Source organism: Notolabrus celidotus, chromosome 17 (genome assembly GCF_009762535.1).
Source record: "Notolabrus celidotus isolate fNotCel1 chromosome 17, fNotCel1.pri, whole genome shotgun sequence".
Taxonomy (NCBI): Eukaryota; Metazoa; Chordata; class Actinopteri; order Labriformes; family Labridae; genus Notolabrus; species Notolabrus celidotus.
This window is the reverse complement of record NC_048288.1, coordinates 29341252-29364422: the sequence shown is the minus strand read 5'-3', so window position 1 is coordinate 29364422 and position 23171 is coordinate 29341252. Positions and strand designations below refer to the sequence as shown.

Genomic DNA, 23171 nt, shown 5'->3' with positions numbered 1-23171 from the left:
TCAATAGTGCGCCCGTTCTGAGCCACACCTGACAACAACCTCTTCAGATAGTTCTTTACAAGGTTGGCACATGTCTCTGGAGGGATTTAGTCCCATTCTTCCAATGCAAATTATTCCAGCTGGTCCAAAATACATGGTTTCTGAGCATGGACAATCACTTTGAGCACCCGTCATTGATTCTCCTTAGGATTTAGATCTGGGCTCTGTACGGGCCACTCCAGGACCTTGGTTTTGGTGTCCTTTAAGAACTGTTTGACCAATTTTGACGTAAGCTTTGGATCATTGTCTTGTTGGAAGACCCAGCGCCGACCAAAGCCTAGACTAAAAAGCAGAGTTCTTCACATTATCCCTCAAAATGTCAACATGACTCTCTTTTTTCATGATGCCATGCACCAGAACAAGATTTCCTGTGCCTTGCTTATATCAAGTTTTATCAATGATTCAAACATTGGGCAGAATTTAAGGAAAATGTTCCAGAATTCCTGGGGGGGGGGGCTAATAATTTTGACCTCAAGTGTATGTCTGCTAAAGTATTTGTTCTTTCTACACCTCCAGACCCGTCCATGCCAGATGTCCAAGACGTATGACTTGTTGCAGCTTTGCGGCTTCGCTGGAAAGGAACTCACAGAGAGTGTTTAATGTGGAGCGCCATGGTAAAGTCAACAAACTCAAAGGGCACTGGAGGTGTGTTTACAATCTCCCCACCACACAGTGAGGAGGAGCTCCTGATGCAAGAGCTTTTGGGGGGGAATGTGTATTTAGATAGAGAACATTTTAACTTTTTATTTATTGAACCAAAGGGAGTTCTCCAGGCATGCTAGCACTCTTTCTACCGTGATGATATCTGTGTGTGTGTGTGAGTGTGTGAGAGAGAGAGAGAGGTAGTCGAGAAGAAACGGTTGAGGAAGCCGGGTGCAGGACCTAATATAAATCAGCTCATAGGTTGAAGCGTGTAGGTGAGCTGGGTGTCAGTGTGCTGATGTAAACAGGGCGCGGAGGTGCATGAGGCACACTGGATGGCGGTTTGTTATGTGTATGTAACACGCTGCTCCGGCCTGGCCTGTCTGACTCCCATCTGGAACAGGGTTGACAGAAAAGTTGACAGATGCTTCACCAACGTCCATTATTTATGAGTCTGAGGAGATCCACACTGCATGTCTCGGGCGTCTGCTACTGTAGGTCGAGTTCTGACATGAGATTCTGTGTCCACACACACATACATCCACATGCTTCCTTGTGCTAGCAGTGAGGGCTTCATGATGAGTGGGTAGCTTCATGTACAGGTGCACTTTTTTTTTTTTTAGTGTGTGCTTATACCAACCCCCAAGTAAGCACTCCATCTGCCTCTGTGTGTCCAACCCTTGACCTCTGGAGTGTCACTAAATCCCTGCTAGACAAGTCAGGCCTCTTCAGCTCCTGCATGGAGGACCTTACACCAGCTCTCTTAAAACCCACTTAGAGGCTTACAGCTGGGAGGCCCGACCACCGGATTGAATTAAGGCTATGATTAATTGAATTCTAGTGGTGAGTAACTTGAGTGACTGATGTCTCGCAGGACCAAAGGTCTAGACACAATGCTTCAGAATAAAGCTATACTCATTCATCCGGTGACATCACAGGCCGTTTTTAGAGCGCCTCGGGCATGGATGGTTGCCTCTAATATTATTGCTCGGAGTGCCGCTTGAAGCCCAGTACCACCGGCAGCACTGCTTCTGCTGCTTGAGCTGTGCCAATGTTAATAAGAAGCACAATATAATTAATACAAATGGAATGTTTAATGCAGTTTTTCCATTTCAAAGAAATTCCCCGGGCGTCTTTGCCAACAACTCTCCTCCTGCCTGCCTGCATTGTCCCCGGGCAAACAATAACCCAAGTTTGGCATTACCTTCATTAGATCAAACTCCATTATTTCAGAGTGCTCGCAGCTCCTCTGACACAGAGGTGGACTGTCGACCGAGGCTGCCTGCCCACTCAGGCAACCCGAACGTCCTCTGGCAGGTCCTGCCCCATTTGTGTTTGACGGACAGCAGCGTCAAACAGTAATTGGAGGCCTGAGAGACCCGCATACATCCGTTTGTCAGTTATTCATGTCAAAGCACAGTGTGCAGCTGTTGGGGTTCTCAAAGGATGACCTTTTCCTCAAAGGGGGACAGGTTTCCCCTACTGCCTTTGAGGCGCCTTAGGTTTTTATTCAGCCTGTTACAGTACTGTGCTGTTATTACTGCATGTCCCATGTTGCTCCAGAAATCAGGTATTGTGTCCTTCCCTGAGGAGCGTACGGTCCCAGAATGGCCTGCACGCTTTGATTCGGCAGGTAGTTTGTGCGGCGAGGTCTTTCTATTCCCCCTTCGCTCACAGTGAGCCATCCAAATGTTTTGAGAGGTGGCAGAACAATGGCAGAAACCTCTTTTCCTCATTCTGGGGATTGAGAGTAAATAGGACCTTTTGCTGTTTGTGTGTGTGTGTTTGCCTGTTTCGTTTACAGCACCTCAGAATGCAGCTTGCACATTGTACCTCTGCAGGGGTGGGAAGAAAAAAAAATGAAAAAGAGAAACTCACAAAGGCATTCTGCAGGACAATGGCGCAGTGGAGGAAACAGGGCGCACAATGGAGTCCAGATATCATTCACAACACAGACAGGAGACCATTATCCTCAGAAGGAGGGACCCCATCTGAAGGTGACAGGTTTTGGGAGACGGAGGAATTGTGCACACGCTTCTGCCACCAAGACAACAGCCTCCCTGAAGCCTAACCTATAAGGACAGGTTTTCGCAGCGCCAATGCCCGCCGGGTTGAGGTGTTACACGTCATCTGCAATAACCTGGATCATTACTCCTGGAGGCTGTTAGAGGGGAGGAAATCACATCACTCTGCTTTCAGCGCTGCCAAGAAAAATTGACACGCTAAGAGTCACACAAGCTCAATATGCATGCACACGCACGCACAAAGGGCCCCGGTAAAACGTCCTCCTGCGCTCGCAAACAAACACACACATGTAATTACACACCTGCAATCTATCACACACTGTCAGTGGTGTCTGGGGGGTTAACATGGCAAGTGGCAACCCGGCAGCGTCCCGCCAGCCAGCGTCGCCTGAAGCTGACAGCTCTCACTGCGGCTGCCTTGCAGGAGTAAAGTAAGCATCATTATCGCCTTCCGCTCGCCGTACCTCGCTCCACTCCGAACAAGCTCTTTGGAAGTTCTTTTATCCAGCACCTGACCCCTTTCCCTGCACTCTTTTTTTTTTTCCATCTTCATTGTACTCCAGTCAGGCGCTAATGCTCCTTGTCCTGTGGCTGGACTCTCTGATCTCCTATTACCCTCTCGTCATCCTACAGTCAATATTACACTCCCTTCCCCAACTCCAGTCATGACCAATCCTCGCCCTCGCCTTCGCTTCGCTTTCACAAAAGTCTCAAAAGTCAGACAGACGTCATCACCCCCACCACCTCCCTACTTCATGCACTTGCTCGTCTTCCATACACTTATTAACTGGCTGTCATGTTCAGCAGCCTTCCCCAAGACAGTGTTTAGCGTTCCTCAGTCCACTTACTGCAGCCGGAGTTAAGCCTCTGGGCTTTGCACAGACAGGAATCCAACTAGAGGAGGGGGGAAAGGCAGGACCTGCGGACATGATCTGTCTGCTGCATTCACTCACACTCCTCTTCCTCCTGCACCAGTTACCTCAGGGAGGATTTTTCTTTTTCCCCCCTCCTGTATCACAATGTATAGTTGCAGCAAAGCAGATGACCAGATTGGATCATAAATGTTGTTTTTAATTTCAGGCTTGGGGGAGGACGGGGCCGCAGAATTCCCACATGCATCATCACAATTAATTGGAAAATGCACTTTTCCTCATATAATGGCAGCTTTCGACAAGTTTTGCTCTTTGCTGTCTTGAGAGTCTTCACGCTCACTCTCAGAGGTATCAAACCCTTCACAAGATTCTTCTTCAGGTGTATTTTGACACCAAGATCCACCTTTTTTTTTGATGAATCAACCCTTACACTCTGCAAAAGAAATGAGACTGTCATCACCTCATTCTTCTACTTTCCTTTTTTTCTCTCACATGTCTTGATGTATCTTCCAGTCTTCTAATCCTTATGACCACTTAAAGCACTTTTAAACTCCTCATCACATCCATGGCAGAGGTGCAAACACAGCAGGTCTAGACCGTCCTCTATGTTCTATTATTAACAAAGACCCAACATCAAGACAGGATCAGATCCAGTCCCCTCTTACTAACAGGACTCAATCTGATCTCATCTTAATCCACCATGAGCAGAGCACTTTGCAGCATTTAGCAAGTTACAGTGGCAAGGACAAACTTCCTTTAACAGGCAGAAACCTCCAGCAGGACCAGACTCATGTTAGACACACATCTGCTGAGATTAGTTGTAGCACCAGGTTGTCCACGGCAGAGATCAAGAGGAATCTACGAGACAAGGGAGCTCAGGGACTCCTAATGGTCTATCCAATTATTCATGACTTTGACTAAGTGTGATTTCCTGAGTCTGCCTAGAGATAAGACAAACTCATAGCATGTCCCATATGGACAGGACAAACTTCCTTTAACAGGCAGAAACCTCCAGCAGGACTAGACTCATGTTAGACACACATCTGCTGAGACCGTGTTGGAGAGAGGGATAGAGGGAGATGAAGAGAGAGAGAGACATGATAGTGGTGAGATAGTAGTAGAAGTATATTTTGCAATGATCAAGAGGAACCTACGAGACAAGGGAGCACAGAGACTCCAGAAAGGTCTATGGTTAGTAACTTTAATGGGACAGGGAGAGAGAGGGAAAGATGTATTACTTCCTCCTTTTTATAAGCATCCACCCCCCGACCACCCCTCATTATGTCACAAGGAGCAATTTGGGACTCAGTGTCTCGCCCAAGGACGCTTCAACCTGTCACATCGGGGGCTGGGATCGAACCCCTGATTGAGAGATGGCCCACTCTACCTCTTGGCCACAGCTGCTCCACCCTTCAAGCCTGAGAACCAATAAACCTTTACTAGACACAACTCGGTCTCAGCAGATGTGTGTGTAACATGAGTCTGGTTCTGCTGGAGGTTTCTGCCTGTTAAAGGAAGTTTGTCCTTGCCACTGTAACTAGCTAAATACTGTGAGGTGTAATGCTCATGGTGGATTAAGGTGGTGTTGGGTCTCTGTTGATAATTTGACATAGAGAGGTCTAGACCTGCTCTGTTTGTAAAAGCATCTTGAGATGACGTTTGTTGTGATTTGGCGCTACACAAATAAAGATTGATTGATTCAAATTGTGATATGAGAAGATAGAAATATCAGACATATTGACGTGCAGGTTGCAGGTTGCAGGTTGCAGGTTGCAGGTTGCAGGTTGCAGGTTGCAGGTTGCAGGCTGGAGTTGAACCAGGTTTGCAAAACCAAACCTACAATATTTTCTTCCCCAGAAAATATTTCATAAAACTGCAGAAATGATTCTACCTCTGCATTTTTCAATTTGAGATCTGCTGTTTTTGAGATTTCAAAGGTAGCTTGTGAGTAATATCTTGCATACAGATACAATTCCTTTTTAATTATCTCCAAATCTGCAACCTCAAGGTCATGTAAGTCTTGTATAAGTTATGCTCTAGCTCCTATTTGAGATGTCTTAAAACAGGATTATGTGAACAAAGATCTCCCCAATCTGGGTCACAACCACCCCCCTGCTCCCTTCCCTGATTTCATCCATTAAACACCCAATGTCACCACCTCAGGATCATACATATGACCCAAATGTGGAAGTGTTGGTCTTTAAGCTGCAAATGTAATGAAGTCTTATTCAACAGGATCGTGTAAAACTGAGGGGTTAACTTTATCCCTGATTTTACCTCCAATGTAAATCATCTGGGGTTAAATCTACCTCTGCTAAGGAAGCTTCATCGTCACCCCTGTTAGTTAATCTGTATATCAGCAGGGTGTCTGGTGAAAAAAAAGGAAGCAAATTTCCATGAAATTTGGAGGCGAGATCAGCCTCCAGCCAAGTAAGACTTGATTAGATTCTGATAGTGATCTGGATCTGTGATTTCCACTATTAGATGATTATTGTTTTCCCTCCTCCACATATTGGATATAGAGATTTAATTCCAAATCCAATCCAAACCCTAACGCTACACTCGCAGGGTCAAGAAATCGATTTCACCTCAAATTTAAGAAAGAATGAATGTTCAGCGTCCTTCAAGGCTTCTTCCTACTACTTTTTCTTGCTCATATTTCAGACGACACCCAAACTAAAATTCTCCTCCGGGGGCATTGTGTTGTAAAGCTACAATACTGGGTTTGTCATCTGCCTCCCCCACCTCCCCCACCAACCCTCCTTCTTCCTAGGGCAAATAGTGTAAGGAATGAGACGTGGCTGGTGGATATACTTTCATGCCCCTGCTTTACCAGTGTCATCCCGGCATCTCTGAAAATTGCGCCATGGTCTACAGGGCTTTGTTGTAAATCACTATCTCTCACTGTCAGACTGCAGTCTGCTGTACTCCGTGCATGCCGGGCTTTCTGCTGCCTCCTGGGTGACTAATATATCTTGTTAAATTGTGCTGAGAAGCGTGCGGAGAACTGTACACCTTCCCTCTTTGTACTGTGTTTGTTTGCTTGCGTTCGTGCCCACTTCAAAGTGTGTGTTCCTTTGCACATGTGCGTCTACATTTCCAGTCTGAATAGGTAGGTTAGGAGGTTTTTTGGGGGTTTCTTTTTTTTTCCCCCCAAATATGTTCACTAAACTCCACAAGTCTGTCAGGCTTTGTTGGTAATTCAGTTAGATTGCTATTTGTCCACCAGCACTAGCAGCACAGTCAGTATCGGGAGTTGTGGAGCTATCTCTCAGCCACTTCATAATTAGAAAAGCTGTGGAGCCAAGCCACAGTTTGAGGGGGAAGAGAGAGAAAGAGAGAGAGAGAGTGAAAAAAAAAAAAAAAGAAAAGCTGTTGGCAGACTGCATTATTCAACATTGGCTGCAATTTACTCTGTCTCCCACCCCAAAGACATGAATCTAAGTAATTTCATAGTCACATCCATCCACGTACTGTATGAAGCTGGACTCCTCTGTTATCACCGGCTTCATCCAGCGCAGCAAACACACCTTATCTCTCCTCCAACACTTTGAGAACGTCTCCATGTTGGTGTAATAGTTACACAAAGCAGGGAGGGATAATTACACGCTGTTAAGTGAGGTGTAAATTAACTGATCTGTAAGTGTTTCAAATCACAGAAAGCAACAACTAGCTGTGACTTTTACTGTCCAGGCTCCAGCTTTCAAATCACTCTCACGTAATACTTTCACGACCTTGAGTCTCAGTTACCTTTTCAGGTCAGGGGGGTAGCTTCCTTCAAAGGACCCCGCCTTCGTGGCCTGCATCAACCTCTCTCTCTCTCTCTCTCTCTCTCTCTCTCTCTCTCTCTCTCTCTGTGAACTGAAGGAGGTGGTTGATACAGAGGATTTTCTGTTTAGTCACCAGCTGTTCCTCGTCCTTACCCTTGATTCTAAGTGCTTCCTGTAGACTAGCAACCTTGAAAGCCGCACCGGGACAAGCTTGTATAAGTAATGTCATGCAACGTATCCTGTTATTTAAAGATGGTTTGATCTTTGAGCGTGTGTTTGTGCTCGGCTGCTTTCTTTTTGTAGATACTGTAGATTATTTCCTGAGCATCCGTATGAGATCCCCACTCTCTGTCGATGAACACGTCCATCTCTCGTTGCTCTCTGCCCCTCTCGTCTGATAACCTGCTGCAGCTGTCACATGCTCTGCAGGTGATCTCAACAGTGTACAGTACACCCCTTGTTTTAGTGCATCAATTAAGATCTGACGTCTCATGTTCTCATACCCAGGATTAAAAGTTTTGTGCAGCCGGCTGGATCTTACTTCTGATCTTGTCTAACATGAGTCTGGTCCTGCTGGAGGTTTCTGCCTGTTAAAGGAAGTTTGTCCTTGCCACTGTAACTTGCTAAATGCTGCAAAGTGCTCTGCTCATGGTGGATTAAGATGAGATCAGACTGAGTCCTGTGTGTAGGATGGGACAGGATCTTATCCTGGCTTTATGTTGGGTCTTTGTTAAGGTCTAGACCTGCACTAGTCAGGGTCTGGGAGGTAGACATCCTCTCTACTTTTAAGAGTAGGCTGCAAACTTTCTTTTTTGATAAAGCTTATAGTTAGAGCTGGATCAGGCTTGGACCAGTTTTTAGTTATGCTGCTATAGGCTTAGACTGACAGGAGAACTGACACTCATGGATCCTGTCTTTCCCTCTCTCTCCTCTCTCTGCCTGTCTCTTACTTTAACTCTTCCTGTCACATTAAAGTTACTAACCATAGACCTTTCTGGAGTCCCTGAGCTCCCTTGTCTCGTAGGTTCCTCTGGATCATTGCAACAGATACTACTACTACTATCTCACCACTATCATATCTCTTGCTCTTCATCTCCCTCTATCCCTCTCTCCAACACGGTCTCAGCAGATGTGTGTCTAACATGAGTCTGGCCCTGCTGGAGGTTTCTGCCTGTTAAAGGAAGTTTGTCCTTGCCACTGTAACTTGCTAAATGCTGCAAAGTGCTCTGCTCATGGTGGACTAAGATGAGATCAGACTGAGTCCTGTCTGTAAGATGGGACTGGATCTTATCTGGTCTTGATGTTGGGTCTTTGTTAAGGTCTAGACCTGCACTATGTTTGTAAAAGCGTCTTGAGATAACATTTGTTGTGATTTGGCACTATATAAATAAAGATTGATTGATGCATAATCAACAAGCCTTGTCCAGATGTGGATCACCTGTTGAGATAACTGGATATCGACAGGAAGATATAAAACTTGATGAAACGTGCTGCAGATGAAGAGGCGGGGCCGGACAAGCCGCTATGTGTGTGTGAAGGGAGGAAAGCTGTCAGGTGGGATTCGTCTTCATGGGGTTGAGTAGGAGGAAGTAAAGTGAATGCACTTAATATAAATGATAAAAATAGATGTAAAGGATGACATCATGTAATACATGCATTCTATTATCTCCATTATAGAGTCTTTGAGGAAGGCTGCAAAGGGCGCACCTGATGCAGCCTTTGTTGCCCAGGTAGGAGGACACGACATCAGCCCTCTGCTTGAGGCTGCCTTCAACGCATCGCGGTGATGCAATCAAATGTAAGGTCTGTTCTTTATCATTATGGTTCATTTATGTGTATTATCACCCCTCTCTTTTTATCAAGATGTCAACCTTTATTTATTTAATGATGTGTTGTGTTTTTTATTGGTTTAATCTCATTGTTGTCATCACATGTGGATGAAGTGGTGAAAGGATGTGGGTTATGTTCCCTGATTATTCTACTTGTTGTTGCTTAAAATAGACACCATGAAAGGGACAACAAATCTATGATCATGGTTGACCATCAATAAGAAGGTTATGCTCATAATATTTAGAATCAGGCGTCACGTTTTCCTTCCTCCGTACACTGGTGGGTGAGAAACGCGTGTTTCCTTACTTTGGCTTCTGTGCAATTACAGTTGTGACTGCTCCATAAATAGGCGTCTCTGAAGGGAATCTGTCTCATTACTAAGAGGGCAGTTATTAACTCTCCATTGTGCCTGCAGGAAATTTGCACTAATGGTCACGAGAAGCTGCAAGAAATGAAATAAGAGTCAGTGAGTACGGGAGGGAAAAAGAAGTCATACGTGCCATTCTTCATAAAGTGGCTAATCAAGTCTGGCCTCTGCAGCAGGGTGGGGGGGGGGCGGCGGTGGCGGGCGGCGTAATGGAGAAGACAAGGGAAAGAAAAAGTAGACACAGAGAGGAGACCAGCTGTTTGTAAGAGAAAACAAGCAAGCAGCATCTCCAGATAAGAAAATTTGGCACAAGAAAATCTTTGCAGGAATCCCGGAGCACTCGCAGCAAAAACAACGTCATGATTTATTATCACATCATGCAGACCGTGACTAATGCACTCAAACAATCAAGGTGCATCTAGTGAACTACAAAGCCCAGGGGTGTTCTCTCAGTCTGACTTCAAACATTCCCCTCACACACACACATAAACACACACACGCGCACATTAAGCCACTCGCTGTGTGCATGCGGGCTCAACAAATGTCCACATGTATCGGAGGGGGAAAGAGGGCCATGGACATTCCCACAGGGGGGTTGGAGTGTGCTCCAGCAGTGGCAGCGGCAGCAGCAGGAACAGCCACTACTGTGGATGTGATTTTATTAGCTCCAGATGCCGCCGACCAGAGGACTCGAAAACGTTCGATATTATGAGCAGGACACATCAAAAATGATGCTGCCCATCTGGAGCACAAATAATGTAATCAACTCGGGTCACCGGTCATCAGCGTCGTCTGGCCGCCGGGTAAACCCACCATTCTGTGACGTCAGCGCTTGCAGGGACGGGGCCGGGAGATTGAGGAGGGAGCCTTTTTTTTTTTGGACAGTCCCCTAAGCTGCTGCACATGACCCCGCACATGGAAGATATTTGAGGGGAAAAGAAAGATGCAATGTGAGGGGCTGTCTGTGCCGATGAGAGCTCTGATTTCAAACATGCACATGGCTCTGATGTGTCTATTCCCCTGCCTGTCAAATCAGCTCAGCGTTACAAGTGAGAATGTCTCTATATACAAACCATAAACACAGATACATCACATATACTGTATGATCCCCTCACACGCACACACACATGCACAGCCACAGGATCTCCTTTTAAATATTCAGCACCTGCCGTGTTTCCTGTTCGACTTTGATCAGGCACAGATTCTGCTCTGTCCCTTTCATCTCTGAACTTCAAAACCAGCCAGTGAGGAAAAACCTGGACCCACAAAACCTGTCCTGGTTCAGACAATCTCAGGCAGCCTGCTCTCTACTTGTAAGACATGTGAAGCCTCTATTTCAGCGCCTGTGTCATCTCCCCTGATAGGCACAAAAAGCCTTGTTTGTAATCTAAAAAGTATGTGTGCAGAGGAGTCATTACTGGAGAAGAAAAGTCCCCCGGGTAGTTTGAAAACTCCCCCAAACAACTTCTTGGCCCGCTTCAGGCACATTACCTCAGGCTTACATTGAGCCAGCACAGTAACCAACATGGAGCAATCTGCAGGCAACAGGAAGGACAGTCAAACTTTCCCCCTTGTACTCAAATCCAGTTTTCAAGATGTTAGATGCACAACAACCCCCTCCCTCCCTCCCTCCTGCTTTTCTGTCAATACCTGCAACTTTGAGCAAAGAAGCCCAGTTAATTCTTTTATAGCCCTTTGCCTGCATTATTCAGTAAGTGCATTAAATATTCACAGCCACATCACTGATATCATCTTGTAGTCAATAACGCTGGAGGACACGTTGTGTTAGAGAACTTGAGTCAACTCCAGGAGTGTTTTCCCAACAAAATAAAGGCCTTTGAGCTGGAGCTGGACTTTGCAAAAAAAGGCAGCAGGGCATCACAGATAGACAGTCATCCGCCTTTATCAGAGCACGCTGTCCCACCTGCATCGATTCGCATCCCGTGGATTTGCCACTGGCTGCAGAGGGGATCATCGGAGGAGAGAGAGAGAGAGAGAGAGAAAGAGAGAGAGGGGGGCACACTGCTTCACACATGGATTCAGGGAAGCTTTGGAGAGGGCTCTAAGTTTCATGCATGATGGAGAAATAAAAGGAAAAGGTGCATTTAGAGGCCAGGGTGTGCGTGTTTGTGTCAGTGGAGCGCGTCAGGGGCGAGCGTATATACACTGCGACGCGCAGGACCTCTGTACCCACCAGAGAGGGGGGCACGTTTAGTTCCTGCACGGACTCAAATGTTACAATCACACACATTTGGACACATTTGGAGAAAAAATGAAATGAAAGTTTGACTGAGGATTGACCCTTTGCTGTGAGTTCAATGCGCACAACTTCCTTCCTAATGCAAAAAAAAAAAAAAAAAAAAAAAAAAAAAACCCAACCCCGGAGCAAATCCAATAATTACTCGATTTCATTAGAAATCTACACAAGAGATGAAGCTCTCTTATATAAGCCATGCAACTATTTCGCATTAGTGTGTGAGCAACCCAGAATAACCTCGCCTCGGACATTTCCAAATAAGCTCTGCAGGAGAAGAAGAAGAAGAAGAAGAAGAAGAAGAAGTAAAGCTCTCTTCTCTCTCTCCTCTCTCTCCTCGAGACGCGAAATGTGCCACAAATAGAAGCACATTTCCACAGCAAGTTTAAAAAGCAAAGACTCACCTTATAATGAAGTTTTATTCTAGGAAGGCAGTTTGTTTTTGTGTTGGTTCCTCCCCAGGCGCAGCGTCGGGTGCAGAGTGTATCCGTTCGCTGCAGCCTTTTTTTGTGTGTTGCCCGTTGTTCCACCTCAACTGCGCGTCTCAGTCGCGCTGCATCACTTCTCGCTGTGTGTGGATGTCAGGGAGGCTGAGAGGCTGTGTGTGAGAGTGGGGGGGGGACGACTCAACCCTCCCATTGGCTGCCATTCACAAGTCCCCGGCAAGAAGGAGGAGAAAGAGGGGAAAGAATGATATAAAAAAGAAACAGGGTCGAGGGATAAAAACAAAAAGGGAAGATGGAATAAAAGAGCAGATTAGAGCCAAGCTGGTTTCTGTTCGGTGCACGCGCTTTTCCCTTTACATTTGCATAATCCCCTGATTAATAGTTGCAAAGTCAGAGGTTGAGTGTGGGCTTGAGTCAATCAATGAAGGTCTATTTTTGTAAAAAAAAAAAAAAAAAAAAAAAAAGCCTCCAGTTAGACTCCCTGCTTCTTGGAAAACAGAAAAACCACAGATCATGTGAGATTACAATGGCTCATAATTAAATTGGGGTGGATTTAAATGCATGCTTGGACAAACTAAGGTGTTAAACATCACCTGCTGTGTTACATCTAATAACAGTCATTATAATATCCTCAACAGGAACACATTGGTTTCATTTTTTTTGTGTCCAACAGAGTTTTAAATTTACTCTAATTGCAAAGGCAATAAAATGTGTTCACTAAATTTATAGTCCTGCCTTTGTCACCATGTAAAATAATAATTACTGTACTAATGCCATTATTAAATAACCTTGAAATGGCATCTTTTAATTTACTGCTACTAATAGAGACATAAATCTAGCTAATAATAATGTGTTTAAAGCAATATCACATATTTGATTTCAATGATCATGTTCCAGTGATGCAGGAGATGATGGAAACATGTTACTTAATTTCTTGACTAGGATTTATGACAAGTATCAAATCTATTCGGTGAAATACAAGAAGTTTGTGCAACTCATCTGCAATCAAACACTGCTAAATAAAAATGCTAACCTTGTCAATATTTAGGATGATGTGGACAAAGAAGAGGAGAGGGTTGAAGACGAGGAGGGTCCGACCAAGCTGCATTAATACAGTAAGTGATCATCACTAGCTTTAAATACTTCTGTATTGCACTGTATGCCTATAAGGCTAATGTTTGTGACATCTGGCAGGCAGCTGCTAGCTTGCAGAAGTTGTTTGTGGCCGTTGAAGTTAGATAATTCAACTTATACACTATTAAAGGGTCAAACCAGGCTGCAATTATACTGTAAGTGAACGTTCTCAATTGAAGGAAAGAGACTTTTGTTTGTGCTAAGTATCCCAGGCTAATGTTTGCAACAGCTAGCAGGCAGCTGTAGGCTAGCTGGAGTTGTGCGCGGCTGCAGAAGCTGTTTTTCCATCAGCAGAAGGTCCAACTGAGCTGTATGAATACGCTATTGAGCATCATTAGCTTTAAAGACAACTACTTCTGTATTGCGCTGTTTACCTAAGGTTAATGGTCGCGACTGCTGGCAGGCAGCTGCTAGCTTGCTGAAGTTGTTTGTAGCTGTTGAAGTTAGATAATTCTGCTTAAATCCAACATTAAAGGGTCCAACCAGGCTGCAATAATACTGTAACTTAACGATTTTAGTCGAAGGAAAGCAACTTCAGTTTGTGCTAAGTATCTCAGGCTAATGCCTGCAACAGCTAGCAAGGCAGCTGCTAGCTAGCTGGAGTTGTCTGTGGCTATGAAAGTTGGAAGAATCTGTTTTCATCAGTGGATGGTCCAACTAAGCTGTATGAATGCTGTAATTGAGTATCATTAGCTTAAAGACAACTAGACCTTGCTTTGTATTGCACTGTATACCTAAGGCTAACGTTCGCAACAGCTGGCATGCAGCTGCTAGCTTGCGGAAGTTGTTTTATGGCTGTTGAAGTCAGATAATTCTGCTTAAATCCAATAATGAGGGGTCCAACCAGGGTGCATTAATAATTTAATTGAAAGTTTTTAGTTGAAGGAAAGCGACTTCAGTTTGTGCTAAGTATCTCAGGCTAATGCAACAGCTAGCAGGCGGCTGCAAGCTAGCTGGAGTTGTATTGTGTTGTTTCCTTCAGTGGATGGTCCAACTAAGCCTTATGAATACTGTTATTGAGCATCATTAGCTTGACAGATAGCTACTTCTGTACTGAGCTGTGTATTATTGATTAATGTTAGCCACAACTGGCATACCGCTGCTACCTAGCATAGGTCAAATATTTTGTGGATGATGTAGCCTGTTTTTCATAATTTATAGAACTAATGCAGGCTGTTTAATACTCTCCCATCTCTCTTTTGTCTATAGAAATATGACGTTAGCATTTAACAACCTTGGATGGGACTATTTGCTGATACAACTAATGTGACTATCACTGCTACCTTTATCATGTTTCCACCAAAAGCACCAAGAACTTGTATTCTTATCAGCTTCATAAAAGGTTCCTCTAGCTTCTTGTTGCATGTTCTCTAACTGAGGTTCTAACACCCCGGATGACGAGGCAGATTAGCCTGCTGACATATAAAAAGGCATCATATGTTACAGCCTCCTGTTTGTTGTCATCACTAAGAGTCAAATCTTTGTTACCCTGTGGTTTCTGCTAATTAAAACATCACCTGACACACTCTGTCTTATTTTGAACACAGGTCTTGTTGTTGTGTAATGATGAAACTGACAGCAACTACATGTAAGAGTTGTTCGGTGCACTAGCATGAGAATTAAATACCTTTTAAACACATAATATATGATTTTTTTCATGTAAAATACTCTCTTTTAAAAACCCTTGATTTCTCTGACTTACCTGGTTTTCAAAGATCACTGATTGACGAAGTGGAAAGGTGCGACTGAAGAAGCAGAAAAACTCTGACACACTGTCTCGCTCTCTGCTCAAACAAAAATTAAATGAACGCTCCAGTCTATCAAACCTGAGTTGTAATTTCATAGATGTTTCATCAGCTGGAGGAGTCGTAGTTTGTGCTCCACATTACCAAAATATTCCAGGTTATTGTCGCCCAAAACGAACGCACACTTACACCACAATCCTGAAATAGACCCCGCTGTCATGATGGTTGTATTCCCTTTCTTGTTGAGTATTTCAGAGCAGAGTTAACTGAATGGTAATTTTGGAAGCTGCAGTGCATATTGTATTGTATTGCTTTATTCTTAGAGGTGTGATAACAGTGATTGTCATCATTACTGCCAAATAAAAAAAGCAACACAAGCTGCATATTCATTGCATTTGGCTTCCTCCGACACCTCACACCTTGTGGTGTGCAGCTCCCTCTCAGCTGTGTTTTAGTGGATGTGGGTGGGTGGGTGCTGGAGTTGTGATTTCAAAGCCAGACTTTTTCTGAAGTGAAATCATAATCTCCATGCTCCATCGATGTGTATAGCTGCTAATGATGTCAGAGTCTTTTTGGAGGAGAAGGTTAGAGGGAAATCTGATTACTGACCAAGCCTGTAAACTGTGGGGGTTTACAGTAATCAAACTAATGCAGCGTAAATGCTTTATCCAGTGCCCGGCCTTGATCAGATTACACACTGTAATCTGTTATTTTTTATTTATACGTGAAGATATACACGTAATATGCTCCTCCTAACTACCGTTACTGTTTCTGTGTATCAGGCGGTTTTGTTTTTAAAAGTGAGATAGTGACCGGAAAGAGTGAAATTTCAGATATCACATGAGTTACAAAAACAGCCGTTTAGCTCGCTTTATGACTCATGGAAAACACAAGTCACATGTTGGAAGGTTTTTGGACACTTTATGTGAAAAAATCACATAAAAGAAGCTTACAGTGAGCCTAAAAGCGTTACAGAAATAGAATTCAATGGGAATTCTTCGGCTTCAGAGACTAACTGGTGGAGGAAATTATGTTGGTTTGATATTTAAAGCTCCAGTAAGGAGTTTTCACCTGGTTGTGAAACTCACTGATATTAGATCTGATTGATCTAAATAAGCTAAGAGAGCAAACAAGACTATCTGGCACATGATTGATTATTTCTACATTGTTATTATTAATACCTGAAACTATTGAGGACATTAATATAAATATTTACAAAGGTAAAGATTCTTCATGAGAGATACATTTGATTGTTTTAAGACAGCAGTACCAGAGTTTTTGTCAAGAAGACCACTACTTAGGGCGCCGTCCAGAGCGCCCAATATACAGAGGCTATGGAGAAGCAGCATTTTGTTATCATACAGCTCAGACCTGGAATGATCTCCCAGATAGTATTTGACAAGCCCCGACTGACGAATTTCAGGTCCAGACTAAAAATGTTCCTCTTTCACGCTGCTTACTCTGCTCAATAATGGACGCAAACCAATTCTGAAACCTTTCAACTGATTTTACTTTCTTGATCTTATGTTTTCAAATATTTTATGTTTTAATATATTTTATGTTTGTTCAATCATTTTTCAACCTTAGTTTTTATTTCTGTAACTACAAACTTTTAATTTCTCTTAACAAACTGAGTTTTAACTTAGTTTTGTAACTAAATTTACTTTCTTTCTTTCTTGATCTTAGATTTTAAAATATTTAATGTTTCCATGCTTATGTTTGTTTAATGTCATATTTTAAATTGGGTATTTTCTGACAAGGTATGGCGTTATGGAATTAACCTGATATTGGATCAATTATATTTTGGGCATACGGGCACCCTGCAGGTGGGACAGTAAGACTCTGCAAGTTAGGGACTTCAGAGCTGTGAAGGGGGCTGATTATTTAAAATATTCACTCCTAATTTAAGTTATATAAGTACACAGAGAGAGAGTAGATCAAACATAACTGGCTGCATATAAAATGTAAGGGTTTGAAGTGTTTGCTGTATGTTTTTGTTGATTGTTACTGTTCTGGTATTTGTTTTTAACTCTGCAAAGCACTTTGAATTGCTCTATGTATGAATGGTGCTTTATAAAGAAGCTTCCCTTGCCTATAGTCCTCGTCGCAGAGGTCACAGGTTCAATTCCAGCCTCTGCCATTTCCTGCATGTCTTATCCCCCTCTCTCCTCCCCACATATCCTGTTTCTCATCAGCTGTCCTATCAATTAAAGGCAAGAATGCTCCAAAAATATACCTAAAATAAATAAATAAAAGAGACCACTACTTAAACATTTAAATCACAAAATGAGTAAAGCAACAAGAGTTACTAATTTGTCCACAGGGGGCGCCAAAAGCGACACAAAACCGAAAACTCCTCACTGGAGCTTTAATCATCCTAAACTATCACAATCAATGAAACGATGAATATTATTTAAGTGTGTTTCTTTAACAACCTTTAGGACAAATCCAGTCCAGCCAAAGAGGAATTAAGAGCCTTAAAATTAGATATCCATCTGAGCCACAGGTACAAAATGTGCCGGCAGTAGAACTGATATCACTTCCATAATTAAATTGTGATTTCATAAAGGCAGGTCGGTGTTATCTAGTGGTTGTGGGATAATGGAATAATTATCACGGGTAAATAAAGTATGATTTCTGCAGATAAGGAGATAATTAGGTTCAGATCTTACCATTTAAGGAAGTTGATTTCTTATATACTGAATTTATACTCGTTAAAAAACGTGTTCTCTAAAAACTAAGAAAGTGTTTCTGTCTTATTTCTTGTAAAAGTTGACTTAATATGAGTCACAATAACCTGGTAAGTCTAGATAAGTGTCTTATTTGAAGATATAACAAGCCAAAAATAATCATGATGGAGGAAGAGATATTTATTTGTGAAGTTCTTTGAAATAAGAATAATTCTCTATTTCCACAAAGTGTTCTTACACCATTTGCAGATAACTTTTAGTCATTACAAATAATTCAAATCATATTTTTGGGTTGTAACATCTCAAAATAAGACATCTATCTGGTCTTGTCAGGTGAATGTGGCTTATATTTAGTCTACTGAGACATTTTGTAAGAGAAACATGACAGAAACACGTCTTATTTTTAAGTTTCTGCAGGGTAAATAAAGAACAAATGAATGTTTTCTCTACTGATAAAAAAAAACAAAAAAACAAGATCTGCAACACATTGAGAAGCAGAGCTCATTCTGCGTTTCATCATGTGTGTCTCATAATTTTCAAAGCACAGCTTAAGTGAAACTTGATCCCCAAAACATATGCCACATCTAATAAAAATGTAGCACACACAAAATGTGCAATATGAAGATGGAAGGGAGAGTCTGCAGGGCGTTTATGGTTTCAATTTTTTCTCCTTTTTTTTTTTTTTTTTTTTTTTCAAAGGCAAAGAACCCCACGCTGTGCATGCGTTACCACCCATGCAGTGTTTGTGTCATGATGACCACTGGCTGCTGCTAGATTCATGAGTTTAATCCCTGGAAGCGCTCCAAGCATCCACTTTGCTGCTGCTGCCCTGTCCTCTCAACCAAACATCAAACTCTTGCCTATAGCGCAAAATGCAGTGAGCCAAAGGGATGTCTGCATTTGGCATCAAGTTCTATCAGGAGATCAGCCGGAGATGAATAACCGCTGCCCTTGACTGCATCATTGCTACTCAATGAGCTTACACTGCCTCAGTATTTTGTGCAGTTTATTTAACAGCCTGCCTTCGTAAACACACCACAGCAGTGAGAGCGGTCTGCAAACACCACTTTTGTCCCAATGTGTCATAACTGCGACTTGTTCGAATTTAAATGCAGACAGCTCCGTCTCTGTTACGTTGTAATTAGTGCTGTTTTCTGCAAATTAACACTTACAGGAGTAATATTCAACAGTAGGATTTTAATTTGCTGAGATATCTGTAGGAATAAAAAAAGTGGTGAAAAGGACGTTTCTGCACCAGACTAGAAAGCCTGGATCTCGTTCCTCATTCAGCATGTGTTACATTACAGAGAAATGACATTTATGGGGCACAGACTTAGACAGGGGATGTAGAGGGCAACCTCAGAACAAATTTGTACTCCTATTAAGCCTGACAGCTGAGATACTTCAGGATTTGTCAGAGAGGAAGGATGTAACAAATCTGAAGACACAGCCTCTGCTTCTTCTTTTTTTTTTTCTTTGCCAAAACTCTCGGTTTCTGTGTTTATAGACGTCCAGATTTCATTAATCCGTCTGTCATTGCCAGAGACTGAGCGAAAAAATGGAAACAAAAAATGGAAGACGGGATGAACTGTGTTGACACAGCAGGGTAAAGAGTGAACTGATACAACCTCTGGTCTCAGTCACCAGCCGTGCGGGGCCAAAAAAATTAAAAGACTAAAACCATAATGTGTCAGGTCATAGTCTATCTCTAAATGCTTTCTAAATCCTCTATTCTGTCTGTGGCACTCAGCTCTAAGCCGGTTCAGTGTGACCCAATGGGCTTAGAGCGCAGTCATTTTCCAAAACAGCTGGCCATTGTAGTTTTCACCAAATATCTCTCAGACAGCAGTAAATGTGATATTGTGGCAGAGATTCTTACAGATTTGGAAACTGGAGTATTTACAGCTGCAGAGTGATTTTATTGTGAGATCATATTAAAGTAATCTACAATGAGGAGGGTACAGAGGGAGCATGTAGCCTGCTGCAACAATGAGGTCCACTGTTTCCTCACCAATGTTCCTAAAACAGCCGAATTCCACCTGATCCGTGTCCGGTCTGTCTCCTATCTGTCATGCAATAGGTTTCTATTCTAGTCAATGTGTTAACTTCTACTGGATCCACTCCATTGCGATCCGGCTGCATCTCTGATTCTGACAACAAGAGGCAGTGAGAGCTTTCTAAAAGTAGTATGGGAGGTAAAACCTTCCAACCTCCTTTGGAATCATCTACCAGTCAGGGTCCGGGAGGTAGACACCCTCTCTACTTTTAAGAGTAGGCTTCAAACTTTCCTTAGAGCTAGATCAGGCTTGGACCAGCCCTTAGTTACGCTGCTATAGGCTTAGACTGACACACTGGGATCCTGTCTTTCCCTCTCTCTCCTCTCTCTGCCTGTCAATTACTTTAACTCTCCCAGGCCTGTTAAAGTTACTAACCATACACCTTTCTGGAGTCCCTGAGCTCCCTTGTCTCGTAGGTTCCTCTGGATCTCTGCCTTAGACATCCAGCTGCTACAACTACTACAGTACTATCCGTCTCATCTCTCTCACTCTCACTCTTACATTGAGGATGATGGAAATGAGAGTACTCATGTAAGGCAACTGCAAAGGTTAAAGACTGTTCCAATACCGGGAGTTGAACCCAGGCCACCTGGGTGAAAACCAGGAATCCTAACCGCTAGACCATATGGGACTTATGAATATGTCTTATCTCGAGGCAGACTCAGGAAATCACACTTAGTCCACGTCATGACTGATTGGATAGACCTTGGCTTCAAAATTTCCTTTTTGATAAAGCTTATAGTTAGAGCTGGATCAGGCTTGGACCAGTTCTTAGTTACGCTGCTATAGGCTTAGACTGACACACTGGGATCCTGTCTTTCCCTCTCTCTCCTCTCTCTGCCTGTCTCTCACTTTAACTCTTCCTGTCCCATTAAAGTTACTAACCATAGACCTTTCTGGAGTCCCTGAGCTCCCCCTAGGTTCCTCTGGATCTCTGCCGTAGACATCCAGCTGCTACAACTACTACTATCATTCTTGTGTCACTCTTTAGACTTTAGACTTTATTGTCCACTTGGGGAAATTCTTTTCCACAGCACCTTTCTGCATTTCCACAAACATAGACAAACACAAGAGCATACACTGTAGGCTCAACAAACTGCCCAACAAGACATCAACACTCAGACAGAGTTGTGTAATTTAGCAAGGCCTTTTGTTCAGGCGAGCCCTTCTGCACCTCAGTGCTCTGTACCTGCATCCTGAGGGGAGTGGGATGAGGTGGGTGTTTAGTGGATGTGTGATGTCTTGTCTTCATCTCCCTTTCCCTCCTGCACTGAGGATGATGGAAATTGAGAGTACTCATGTAAGATAACTGCAAAGGTTAAAGACTGTTCCCATACCGGGAGTTGAACCCGGGCCGCCTGGGTGAAAACCAGGAATCCTAACCGCTAGACCATATGGGACCTGCTGTGAATTTGTCTTATCTCTAGGCAGACTCAGGAAATCACACTTAGTCCACGTCATGACTGATTGGATAGACCTTTCTGGAGTCCCTGAGCTCCCTTGTCTCGTAGGTTCCAGCTGCTACAACTACTACTATCCGTCTCCCCACTATCATCTCTCTCTCTCTTCATCTCCCTCTATCTCTCTCTCCAACACTGTAGTAGGTCTCAGCAGATGTATGTCTAACATGAGTCTGGTCCTGCTGGAGGTTTCTGCCTGTTAAAGGAAGTTTGTCCTTGCCACTGTAACTTGCTAAATGCTGCAAAGTGCTCTGCTCATGGTGGATTAAGATGAGATCAGACTGAGTCCTGTCTGTAAGATGGGACTGGATCTTATCCTGGTCTTGATGTTGGGTCTTTGTTGATAACAGAACATAGAGTACGGTCTAGACCGGCTCTGTTTGGATAGAGGAAGAGGATAAGAGTTGTTGGGATTTGGCGCTTTATAAATAAAGATTGATTGATTGATTTTAACACAATATGCACGTCTAAATTCAATTAATCAATCAATCAATCAATCAATCTTTATTTGTATAGCGCCAAATCACAACAAACGTTATCTCAAGACGCTTTTACAAACACAGGAGGTCTAGACCACTCTATGTCAAATTATGAACAGAGACCCAACTTCAAGACAGGGTAAGACTCAGTCTGACCCCACCTTAATCCATCATGAGCATTGCACATCGCAGTATTTAGCTAGTTACAGTGGTGAGGAAAAACTTCCTTTTAACAGGCAGAAACCTCAGGCAGAACCAGACTCATGTTAGACAGCCATCATGCCTCGACCGAGTTGGGTCTGGAAAGACAGATAGAGGGGAGTAAGAGAGAGAGGTGATAGTGATGAGACGAGTCGTAGAAGCTGTTGCTGCTGGAGTCCAGCACGTCTGTATCAGCTGGAGTCCAGATCGTCCGCAGCAGGAGGACGTCTACGGCAGCTCGGAGGAATCTACGAGACAAGGGAGCTCAGGGACTCCAGAAAGGTCTATGGTTAGTAACTTTAATGGGACAGGCAGAGTTAAAGTAAGTGATGAAGGGGTTGGGGGGAAGAGGGTGAGCTAGGATCCCAGTGTGTCAGTGTGCCAGTTCCCCCGGCAGTCTAGGCCTATAGAAGCATGACAAAAGCTGGTCCAAGCCTGATCCAGCTCTAACTATAAGCTTTATCAAAAAGGAAAGTTTGAAGCCTACTCTTAAAAGTGGAGAGGGTGTCTGCCTCCCGGACCCTGACTGGTAGATGATTCCAAAGGAGAGGGGCCTGATAACTGAAGGTTCTACCTCCCATACTACTTTTAGAGATTTTAGGTACAACTAGCAAGCCTGCATGTTGGGAGCGTAGAGTTCTAGAGGGGTAATAGGGCACTATGAGCTCTTTAAGATACGAGGGTGCCTGATTTTTAAGGGCTTTGTAGGTTAAAAGAAGGATTTTAAATTCTATTCTACATTTTATTTTATTAAATTCACGACAATTCAAGCCATGAGACTGCAAAAGAAAAATGTCCACTCTGACTCTGAGAAAGTTTCTTATGACAAGTTAGTTCATGGTGTGAGATTTATGGATGCTGATTTGCAGAAGTGGTCTGGAGCGAGATTCTGCTCTTGAGTTGGAGTGATAGGATTCATGTGTTTGGACTAACAGAAGACAGCAGGGGGGGGGGGGGGGGGGGGGCACAAACACTGACAGCCACCACTGCAAAAAAAAAAAAAAAAAGAAGCAATTTTCAGAAAGTCTGAGAGACATAACTCATCAAAGTTATTACAAGCATGGAAAAATCAAAACGAAGGATTACACATTTCAGTTTAAGGAGTGTTTAAAGACTCATTATGTATGATTAAGCTGACCAGTTTTATTATGTGTTCATTTT

General features: G+C 43.3%; 1 protein-coding gene and 2 non-coding genes across 3 annotated transcripts in view; all 3 read right to left on the bottom strand.

Moving 5' to 3' along the window:
• LOC117829337 (cadherin-6-like) overlaps positions 1-12425 on the bottom strand; it is a 113032-nt gene extending 100607 nt beyond the window's left edge. The window contains exon 1 of the mRNA XM_034706966.1: positions 12203-12425. The gene's annotated coding sequence lies outside the window, so the exon portion shown is untranslated. The remainder of the gene's footprint in view (positions 1-12202) is intronic.
• An 8004-nt stretch (positions 12426-20429) lies between these two features.
• On the bottom strand, positions 20430-20501 carry trnae-uuc. The gene has a single exon. It is a non-coding gene; the product is annotated as a tRNA-Glu (tRNA).
• Positions 20502-21198: 697 nt separating this feature from the next.
• trnae-uuc lies at positions 21199-21270 on the bottom strand. Its single transcript has one exon. It is a non-coding gene; the product is annotated as a tRNA-Glu (tRNA).
• Between the last annotated feature and the right edge of the window lie 1901 nt (positions 21271-23171).